The 11,423-nt window shown below is 45.7% G+C and overlaps 2 non-coding genes across 2 annotated transcripts; both read left to right on the top strand.

Moving 5' to 3' along the window:
- The first annotated feature begins 7,714 nt into the window (after positions 1-7,714).
- Positions 7,715-7,796, top strand: trnal-caa (transfer RNA leucine (anticodon CAA)). The gene has a single exon. It is a non-coding gene; the product is annotated as a tRNA-Leu (tRNA).
- Positions 7,797-8,063: 267 nt separating this feature from the next.
- Positions 8,064-8,176, top strand: LOC128771453 (U5 spliceosomal RNA). Its single transcript, XR_008416633.1, has one exon. It is a non-coding gene; the product is annotated as a U5 spliceosomal RNA (small nuclear RNA).
- Positions 8,177-11,423: the final 3,247 nt, after the last annotated feature.

The following is an 11,423-nucleotide window of genomic DNA, read 5'->3' as shown; positions in this document are numbered from 1 at the left end:
AGTGAAACATCAGAAGAGTATTTGTGCGGTGCATGCTACGTAACTTATCTCATCTACACTTGTGTGAGAGAAATGTGGTGAGATGGCCTTTTCTATTGTGTAAGAAATATGTTTTCCAAACACCTGTCGAATACTGCTTCGTACTGTGCGCTGTGGCTGCAGCAACCCCAACTTTTTAGTCGCGGTAGCGCCAGTCGTCAGTAGCTGGTAGCTTGCACACATATAAGTGATCAGAACACAAAAGAGACTTTTCTCGTGGTCTGCAGTCGTCCGTGCTTCATCATGCTGGTCTTGGTTGCAAACATCATCCACAACTGTCCTGATGTCTGGGAAGAGGGGGAAATGGACACATATCACTCCGTGGAAACATACCATAAATGAAGGTCGTGCTCAGAGTCATGTTGCAAAGCTTGTCCCACAAAGCAGTTGTACCCCAGAAAGACAGTGCCCCATGTGAGGCTCGATGTCACGACCTTCAGATTATGAGACAGCCGCGCTGCCTACTGCGCCAACGAGGCTTGTCGGTACCATGGCCTCCTCTTATTTTCCTTTTGGCTTCTCTCTTCAGGGGTCGCCACAGCGGATCCTCCTCCTCCATCTCACCCTGTCCTCTGCTTCCTCTTCTCTCAAACCTGCAAACCTCATGTCCGCCTTCACCACATCCATAATTCTCCTTTGACCTTCCTCTCCACCTTCTGCCTGGCAGTTCCAACCTCAACATCTTCCTACCAATGTACTGGCTAAGTTGTCCAAACCATCTCCATCTTGCCTCTCTGATTATGTCTCCTAAACACCTGACCACATGTGTTGTCCCTCTGATATACTGCTTCCTGATCCTATCCATCCTGGTCACTCCCAGAGAGAACCTCAGCATCTTCATCTCTGCTACCTCCAGCTCTGCTTCCTGTCTTTTCCTCAGTGCCACTGTTTCCAAACCATATAACACTGCTGGCCTCACCACCGTTTTGTACACATCCCCTTTCATCCTTGCCGACACCCTTTTGTCAACACATCACACCTGACACTTTTCTCCAATTATTCCATCCTGCCTGCACCCACTTCTTCACCTCTTGCTCACACTCTCCATCACCCTGGACAGTTGAGCCTAAGTACTTAAAATCTTCTACCTTTTTATCTCTCCATCCTGTACCTTTACCCGTCCACTTAGCTCCTGTACTGATAACAGTAGCTGTTGTTCAGGGATGCGATGTCAATGATGATGTGTATATGTTCACGACTGCCGTAAAGCGTGTAGTGTTTTTTGGATACTGAAACATAATAAAGGAGATCATTAATTGTGAGGCTCTTGTACAATATATACAAAAACAATACATGGTACCAGGAATTACGACAGGAAGACAACTGCGCACCCAAAAAATTAAGTATATAAGAGATATGTCTTTGGCTCCCTCGTGCAAAAACAGGGTGAGTCCTTCCGTGCCTTTTTGACTGATTTGAAGACCAAAGCACAAACGTGCAACTTTGGAGAACCTAAGGACTCAATGATACGTGATCAAGTAGTGTTTGGTGTTTGTGACAACGGGTGAGAGAAAAAATGCTGAGTGACAGTAACCTTACTTTGGACAGCGCTGTGAAACTCTGTCACGCAAGTGAAATTTCTGCAATGCACACAAAAGTTTTTGAACCAAATAACCCAGCAATCAGCACGGCAAGTGCTTTAGGACTGGAGGATGTGTCGGTGGATGTAGCGAGCAAAATGGACACAAGGGTGTGTACGGAGCCAAGAAATGCAATGCTGCACGATTACAGAGATGCAGCCCGACAGTGACCAGCATATGGTAAAACCTGCGCTGAATGTGGAGGCAGGAACCATTTTGTGAAAATGTGCCTTTGGTAGAAAAGATCTGAAAGTAAACACACAGTCCATACAGACGAAACAGACAAAACATTGTTTGTTGCGAGGGAGCAAAAAGAATCAAAACAGACTGTGGGAGAAACTAATGAGGTACATGTAGTAGAACTACAGAGTGATGTTTGGATGGCTGCTTTGCTGGCAAGTAACACCATAGTTCCTTTCAAACTCAACACAGAGGCCAAAGCAAATTTAACAAAATGGAGTGATGTACAAAATCTCAAAGTGAGACCCAAGATATCAAAGAAAGCAGTGGCCTTGAAAGCATATAATGGGCAAAGCATTGAGACAAGAGGAACATGTCGGCTTACAATCAAGCAAAAGAGCCGCTTTCATCATGTGATGTTTACTGTGTACCTGATGGACACGAGACATTGCTAGGGGATAAAGCATGTGAAGATTTGGGCTTAGTTAAGCAAGAATACTATATCAGAAGAGTTCCTGTGGCACTCTCAGTTACTCTGAGAGACATCTCAGGCCCGAAGCATGTGCACGCAGTTGGCCGACGGAACCAAGCTCAGGCCGGCCCGTAAAAGTGGCACCCGAACGTAACAACCCACACATTTCGAAAGTACTTGACAAAACAAAAAACTTCTTCTGTGGTTTTTTGAAGAAAGATGTAGACCCATGACGTTTAAGAGCGGATGCTCTGCCAAGGGGTGCAGGTGAAGGGCCAGTGGATGAAGTGGAGGGCCTCTCAGCTTCACAGGGGCGAGATGGCTGCTCCCGGACGTCCCGACGACCCATATGTTCCCTGGAGCGGGAGGGCTGGGACCCACGCTGTGCCAGACGGAAGTGTTCCGACAGCTTGACGGAAGACTTCTGGGTTTCCAGTTTCTCCAGAAACTCGGAGACGTTCAACCCAAACAGCGTGTCGTCGGTGATTGGGGCCCGTATTAGGTTCGGCTTCTCTGGCTCTTTGAGTCCCGTCTTGGCCAGCCACAGGTTTCGAACCGCTATGTGGGAGAGAGCGCACGTAAGTGCGCCCTCCACGGACGCGGCCGCCGCGGTAACCTGGGCCCTCCGGAACTCGTCCCCCTCCAGCTTGTCCTTGTCGAACATGAGCCTGCGGCAAGGAAGGTAATGTTATTAGCGACGGTGCGAACGTGCATACCGCACGCGCAAGCTCGGTCCAGGAAGGTAGCGGTAGTGTGGTCTTTCTCCTAAGGGAGCCACTGCTTCGCTCTGGTCCAGAGGGAGGCGCCAGACAAAACCCGAGCGTGTCCCCCAGAGGTGGCAGCCCCCTGGTGGAGTCCACGCCGTCCACCGTGGAATACACGGTGTAGTCTCTGGGTGGCGCCTTGATTGTCGCAGAGTGGGCCCAACGCCTGCTCATCTTGGGGACCGAGGCCGAGGGTTTGGGGTACCTGCTCTGGCTAGGCCTCTCCTGGGAATATTTCTCTGGATCTTATAATTTCCCAGTTGTTTTTAAAGAATATTCCCACCCTTGTCCCCACACAATGGACTGTAGGATAAAATATTCGTGACATATAAAAAGAATGAACCAGAAAACTCTTTTGACGTTGACGAGATGTGAATGCGAAACTCCACCAGCTGCATCATCGTTAGTATAGTGGACATCATCTCCGCCTGTTACACGGAAGACCGCGGTTCGATTCCCCGACGGGGAGTAAAGGTGTTTCTCTTCACGAAGGGTTTTGCTTGCATATTCTTATGCAAGTTACATCCGACTTGGGACCTGCTTGACGTCCACCTGTTCTTACGACGATGCTGGCAGGTGCATTTTTATTTATTTATTTTATTCAATGTCTGGCACCGCAGCAGGCCACACAAATACTCTGTCCCAGTGGTGCTGTTTCCCGACCCAGACAGTAACTGTTCTAAGATGATTAACAATGAACTACAGGTGGTCAGAGGCATGAGAGCGTGGCCGTGTGTTTCCAGTATTTGTAGCAGCTCTGTGGTCACCTGCTTCATGCTTCAGACTGCTGAGCTGCCTCTTGTGATTCTCTGCAATGGGCCACCAGGAGAGTCAGATGTCAGATGTGGCAGTGAAATGAGGGGTGAAAGGGGATTACAGTATAGAATACAATATTCCGATCATCTGTCTTGAACATAGGTTCTGCAGCCCTGATGGATGAGGAGGACTCAACAAGCCACCTGCCTCTTGTTCCACCCAAATCACTCAGACATTGTAACACATTCCTCTCCTGAGTCCTCAGAAGATGGCCTGCTAGCCAGAGTCAACTTTTCAAGATACATTGATGCAAATAAAGATAAAGATTCATGGACAAATGCTAAAACTACCTTGACAGGGAGTAAGAGACAGAGACGCCCTAGACCAGGGGTCTCAAACCGGTCCTCAAAGAGCCACAGTGGGTGCAGGTTTTTGTTCCAACCAGTCACCTTTTCACCAACCAGGTGTGTGAAGACTGTCATCAGTTGATTGTGAGTCCTGGTGTGGGACCTGATATGCGGCTGGATCAGTTTTTCAGTTGATTTATTGATACATTATTGAAAGGCAGATCGTGAAAAGATTAGAAACTTCAACAGTGGATTCTTGGGCTCATTGGATAGTCTCTTAGGATTGTGGATTTATAGGAATCATTTCGGACAGAGACATCATATGAGTTGAAATGATGATCCGTCGATGTGTATTGAGCAAAGCAAGTCAAACTTAAATGGCAGGGGAGACACCATTGTCAGGAGGTGGTTCACCCAAGGCTTCAAGGATTCAAGCACAGAAACTAACTGTACTTTGGGATGTTGTGAGGCATCTGATACCCTACTTTCACTCCTACTTTGTTGGTTTTAGGAGAAGACATTACCTCCATGTTAGCCACCCTTAGCATGGTTGGTAAGTGAGTCCGGGCTCACTCGTGTGATCAAAAGCGAAACTCTTTGTTTTTGTCACTCGACATCAGCCATTCTTATAATACACAGACAACACAATCTCCAGAGTATTTTAATTTATTTAGAGACTTGTGAGTTTATTCCCAACACCTGCCAAAGGAAGCGGGTTGACAATGATGTCACCGTTGAACCATCACCTCTGAAGTTAAACTAATTAAACTAGTCAGCACGATCGCTGTTGACAGAGTTCAATAAAACAGTCTGAAACAACTTCTCGCTACCTGTAAGCTTCAATCGCTGTTCCTCTACTGTCATAGGAACCTTAGGGACTGAAGAGCTCACAGCGCCACTCCTCCTCACAGAGGTGCACTACTCATACCTCGATTGTCTCTGCGCTGCATTTCCCATAGACGCATCGGTTGAATAAGGAATTGAACCCTGGACCCTGAGATTAAAAGTCATTCATCTGCTGTGCTCCTTCAACACAAGGAAGCTGAAGTTTCATCAATTGTGCCTGTAGTTTGGGATCCCTTTACAGTCCGCAAGTGTGTATTGAGAAAGAAAGGTCTTGAATCCTTGCTGGAGAAACAGACACTGTTGTGACCAGTCCAACTCGATAATGTGCCAAAAGTAAATGAAAGAAGCTTTATGTTTAATGCACACTTTAGTTAAAGCAGCTGTTTGCAGTCCTGGAATATTTGCTTTTGGCGGCGCCACAGGTGAATGAGTGTAACTGCAGGCTGTCGTAAAGCTGGGTCTCTGGTCCCTCCCCCCATCCCACGTTTGTTTATGAGGAAAGACTGTGACGAAACAGTGAAAAATGTAATCACAGAAAGTAACATGCACAACACTGTCCAGCTTATACTTGCAAAGGCAACTTCTGGAAGCATCTATCATTCAACATCGGAGATGGAACTCCGTCATGCAGCCAGTGAGGAGAGGCAGGATCCAGCGAGAGGCGGAAGCAGCTGCAAGAGCGACGGACCCAGATTATAAAACTTTATTTTGAATGCATGTTTCAGAATGAAGCAAAAGGGAAAGTTTGAACATTTATTGATTAGGTGACAAGAGACAACAACCCGCAATCTTTTAGTTATGAGAAATAAATCTGTAAGATTCAACGTCATTCGGGTCTCTCTCCCTCACATGTCCAGTGGAATGAATGGAATTCCGCGAGCAATGGACGTCGTGATGTTTCTTACGTGATTCTTCCCTGAACACATGCAGAACAACGTCATGCCTGTTACAGCACTGTTGAATGAAGACGAAGGAGCAGTGTTTTATCTCTGGCTTTATTACATCATGACTATCCTGTGTTTCAATAAGCAGCAGACAAACAGCGATCAGAACCATCAAAACGTCTGTTCACACGTTTATTTCTAGTTGACTGTGGACACAGACGTCAGAGTTAGAAACTATTCTTCTTCAATCAGTTCCAGAACAACCGTCAGGGATGATGAAATGTGGCGCTGGTCGTGTCTCTCAGCAGCTCTGAGCAGGTCCGCAGAGCTGAGGACTCAACGACAGCAGCTACAGATAGAACATGTGTCATGGCTCGTCATGGAGTTGGACCCAATAGCTTGAATGTTGCAGGTTTACAGAGGACACGGGACAACAAGAGTAACAATTTATTAAATACAATGATATACAGAAGGACGGATAGGAAAAGCAACTGAGGGTTGAGGTTGAGTGTTTGCATTTTCCTATCAATGTATCTTGAAAATTTGACTCTGGCTAGCAGGCCAACTTCTGAGGACTCAGGACAAGAGGCAGGTGGTATGTTGAGTCCTCCTCATCCATCAGGGCTGCCGAACCTATGTACAAGACAGATGATAGGAATATTGTATTCTCCTGTCCATTGTGTGTGGACAAGCTCAATTTGAGCAGGCTCAAACCCACGACCCTGAGACTAAGAGTCTCATGCTCTACAGACTGAGCTAGTCGGGCTACAGGGAATGCTGTCTGACTGAGAAAAAATGCACAGCAAATAACATTATAAAACACTTTAAAAACACATATACTGGGTCAAGACAACCACACAGCAACTGGTTCAGAGTCACATGCAACAACTCCAGTCACATATACTGTACACTATTGTTGGCTGTCATTTACCACCACCATTTACCAGTGGCGGTCCGTGAATTTTTCACCTTGGCCTTCAGTCAAGTAGTAAGTTCTTCAGTAAGCCAGTGTTGTTGTCAGCAATGAGAGAAAGAAGCTCCACATAGTTTCCTTTGTTTTTGGATCCAGCAATTTCATCATGTCCCCAAAATGAAAGTTTCTGCTTGCCCAAAAAAATCACAGTCTATCAGTCTTTTTGTGATTTCCCTATTTTTCTTCACCTTTGCGTTGTGGAACTCAGTTTCCCCGCGCACTTGCTCGCTCAGCTGTAGATCCACTCTGGTTTCCCCAAAAGTTTTGGAGAGCACTGTTGTGTTTAAGTGTCCGGCAGTGCTTTGGTGTCCAGTGTTGCTCCAAATGTCGATCTGTGGGAAATAACAAGCACTCCCAGCAATACAATTTGCAGTGTTCCTCAGAGGCGGTCAGCCAGGGACACCGCTCGTAGTTAGCGGACTGAAAGCGGCGGACAAATCCTTTTCCCGGTTGTGACAGGCTTGCTAGCTTCAGAGTTGCCCGACCTTTCTTAACGGTGTCCTGAAAATGGATTTGACAGTAAATATGCAACAAAATCCTTTTTCTTCTTCTCCTTCAGCCATTGTGGGTTGACAGAACCACTATTAAAGTAACACACACAATATATTTGCTTGTGCAGCTCGCGACAGGTGCAGTTTGCTAGCTCTGGCTCGTACACTCTCTCACTATCCAATCACAGGCTGTGAAAACCCTGACGTTTCCGTACGTCTGCTCAAAGGCCTTGGTGTCACCAACTCCAAATCTGACAACTGGTCAAGTGCTTGAAAAGAAGCCATCATCATTGTTGCTTGAAAGATGAGGAAGAGTTGATGTGATGTACTGATTTCTAATGAACCAATAACTAAATGACTGATGAATTGGCTGAGAAACGGTGTTGTTGTGGCCGAGTGGTTAAGGCGATGAACTCAAAATCCATTGGGGTTTCCCTGCGTCGGTTCGAGTCCGTCCAACAACATGAATGTAGATTTTCTTGCCGTGTGTCGTAGTCAGTGTCCAGACTTACTTTATGTTTGAAGCCCAAATATCTTGAGTGTTGTGGACAAGCTGCTCATAGAGTTTACTTTGCAGCTTTATATCTTGCGTAGTACTTTTCGACGGATTACTTCCTTACTATATCTGCATTCATCATGTTGTGAGACACGCACGATGCAGAGGGCGCTACCATGAGTTAAAGTTTGATGTGGAAGAATACAGCTCCTTCTGTGGCTCAGTGTCAGTAGTTCACTCATGTTTCTTTTCAGATTGTATAAATCTTTCGCCTTTTACTAAATATTTCCGTGGAGAGGAACAACATGAGTTTTTACTAATTTTTTGATGCCCTGCTCTTGTAGGGCTTCTTATTGTGTTCAATGTAACCTGTCTGGTTGAGAACTTTGGATCGCAAGTGCAGAGTAGGACTCGACTCTACGCGGGGAAACCCCAACGGATTTCTAGTCCAAGACCTTAACCACTCGGCCACAACAACACTGTTAAGGTACGTTCACACCGAATGCGACTTTTCAGTCGCAGTAGCACCAGTCGTCAGTTGCAGGGAGCTTGCTCAGGTCGTCATAAGTTGCCACCAGTCCGGTTCGAACACCTCGCCAAACTAGTAAGTCGCCGGGGGGCGTGGTCTCAAGTTGTTGTGGACGGTGGATTGAAGATGGAGCCGGTGCTCGCTACTCATTAAATTAAAACACGGAAAAAGAGAGTCTCTCGTGTCATCACATTCACCGGAGCCGCTCACACTGGTGAATTTAACTTTGTCCTCCAGCAGCGTCACGGGATATGGCCACTTCGAGCGGTACTACCGTTGCTAGTTGGATGGCCTGTTGGTCCGGATTAGTGGCCGAATACAGGACACCAAGTGCCCGCGGTATGTCCTCAGTAACCAACTGGATATGTTGTTATGGACGCAGACTTGTGTCCAAGTCTTTCTGAACTGTCATCAATTCATCAACTCAGCGGTTGTATCTGCGGTACACTTAAAGTAATTTTCGGAGATACGTAATCTGTCTTTAACCGTCAATAATTTGTACACGAAATCTAGAGTATTTGAAACAATATTTATATTTTCTTTGAGTCTTGTCAGTTAGCGCCACTTTGTGGTAATCAATTAATGCAACAGTTAAATGCATTGTGATCAAACTATTTATCCTGTAGTTGATATACTGTTGTATGGTTTATATATACTTTGTTCAATATATCAACATATATACATATATGTTTACATATCCATGGATGTTTTATATTTTACAGGTCTTCGGTAACAGGAGACTCATCACCAACTGCTTCAGTGTTGGTGAGACCGTCCACTTCCAGGAGCTGACCAGAGGACCACGGGCACCGACCGCATATGTTTTCGTCGCAGATGAGGCTTCTCCTTTGTGGAAAAAACAGTTATCAGTGCACCACAACTGCTCGTTCAAGAGTCACCCACCTATTTTAACAAAGCATAGGTCCTTGCACATTATTATTCATCTCTGCAATAAAACAAAGCTGTGTTCAACTCAATTTGTTGACATTTTGTAAAGTGCTTTTTATTTTATTTTTTTCTGTGAAGCCATTTTCCACAAAAAGAAATGTTCATTGTCAAACACTTTATTTGCATAAATAAAGTAACTCATTCATTTATACTCATTCAATACACACAGAATCACAGTCAAACTTGAAGTGGACTACATAGGTGTGTTTTGAAGGATCTTCCCAGCAGGGACGAGGGTCAAGAGAGGCGGAGGAGAGGGGGGCGATGTCTTGTTCCTTTCATGAGACTGTGGCTACAAAGGAAATAAATGAAGTGTCCAAATGATCAGAATTTCAGTCAGCTGTTGTTTTGCTTGGTAAAGTAACATGTACATTTTAAATTTATGTGGAACCTGGAAGGAACGAGGACCTTGAAAACTATCCCGTCTTCTGATCTGGGTTTGTGGACGGAGTTCATTAGTAGATGTTTGAGCTCATCAGCAGCAGCGGGGGACCCCTTCCTCCATTGCGCTCTTCCTTCGGTGTCCTGCACATAATGAAAGTTGAGTTCAATAGTGATAGTGATGAGTACGAATAAATAAAATCTGTATAGGACAGCAATAGTTAAGCTAAAACAAGTCATGTCACTATGACAGTGCTTTATTGATGTAGTACAATAACATTTAATAAAAAAATAGAATAATGCTAGAAAATGCTATTTCTACATACATCAGGAGCAGCAGTGGATGAGGAGGGGCCAGTGGCAGGTGGAGGAGATACAGCAGCACTAGGTGAGGCAGAGGAAGGTCCATCCTGCTACTCATCATCACCAACATCATGAGTGGATCCATCCTCCTCCTCTCATTAATGACAGCATAGTGTGATTACATTATTGTAGTAGCTATACAGAGAAAAGCAATACAGAAAGCTACATACGTTTTTTTTTATATTGAGCTAGTATTCAGAATGTCAACAATAAATTTACGAATAAATTACAAACATACCTTGCTGCTGCTGCAGCAGCTGCCTCTCCAGTCATGTTCGCCGAGGTCTCACTTGGAGATGAAGGGCTCCAGAAGAAAGAGGACGGCGAAGAACGCTCACTTCATGGCACTACAGTAGATGCCGCTGACCACTGCGCTCCTCGGTCACCGTTCTCCCCTCATATAAACAGACCCTTCAGGACGTCTCATCTGAATTAAATTAAAAGAGAACCGGTACTTATTTATCCCGACGCCATACATGCGTAGTTTCTACAGTTGCAGCAGTACATTCGCCTCGTAAACTCGGTGGACATTGCGTTTAGGCGAATATAACTTAAGTAAACTTACGTAAATAAAGGTGTCAACTCACCAGTCACGCCACCGTTGTGGAGAACTTTCCCTCCGGACAAGATTCGTCCTATTTATGTTCCAGTGGAAATAAAAAAATGCACAATTTGTGCCACGGCGGAAAATCTGCATGTCAACAACCGCAGCAATTTGCTTCGCCTCCTCCGGGACACGTCAGTCGCGGATCTGGTCTCTGATTGGTCAACGCTCCGCAACTGGTCACAGTAGTTGAATTTTTTGAACTACTGCGACTGTCGCAGTAGCCCAGTTGTGTCGTCTTTAGTAGCCGGAATCGCCGTATGTAGCTCAAATCGCGTAGCGTCGCACACTCCAGTTGTGTTGCGGCCATGTTGGTCGCCGGTGATCGCCGTCAATCGCCCAGCTCCATTGACTTTGTATGCAAGTCAGTCTTGTCGCTCGCGGAAGTCGCGTTCGGTGTGAACGTACCTTTACTCAGCGACTTCATCAGTCATTTAGTTATGGGTTCATTAGAAATCGGTACATCACATCATCTCTTCCTCACCTTTCAAGCAACAATGATGATGGCTGCTTTTCAAGCACTTGACTTGGGTTCGATTCCCAGCCACTGCACGCAGCCATTCAGTCGTGATTCAAAGAACTGGTTTCTTTTGACCATTCACAAATCCACTGAAGGCACGAGTGATGAAGGCCATTGGGGATTTCCCCCGTAGCTTCGAGTCCTACCAACAACGCGAGGCAAAGATTGATTTTTATCCCATGGAGACCTACGTGTTGGTCGTCCGCGTCAAGCCTTAGTGGGACATTTGTGGTGTTGACAGTTGAGGCAC

The sequence above is a fragment of the Synchiropus splendidus genome, chromosome 14 (genome assembly GCF_027744825.2).
Source record: "Synchiropus splendidus isolate RoL2022-P1 chromosome 14, RoL_Sspl_1.0, whole genome shotgun sequence".
Taxonomy (NCBI): Eukaryota; Metazoa; Chordata; class Actinopteri; order Syngnathiformes; family Callionymidae; genus Synchiropus; species Synchiropus splendidus.
This window is presented reverse-complemented; position numbering and strand designations above follow the sequence as displayed.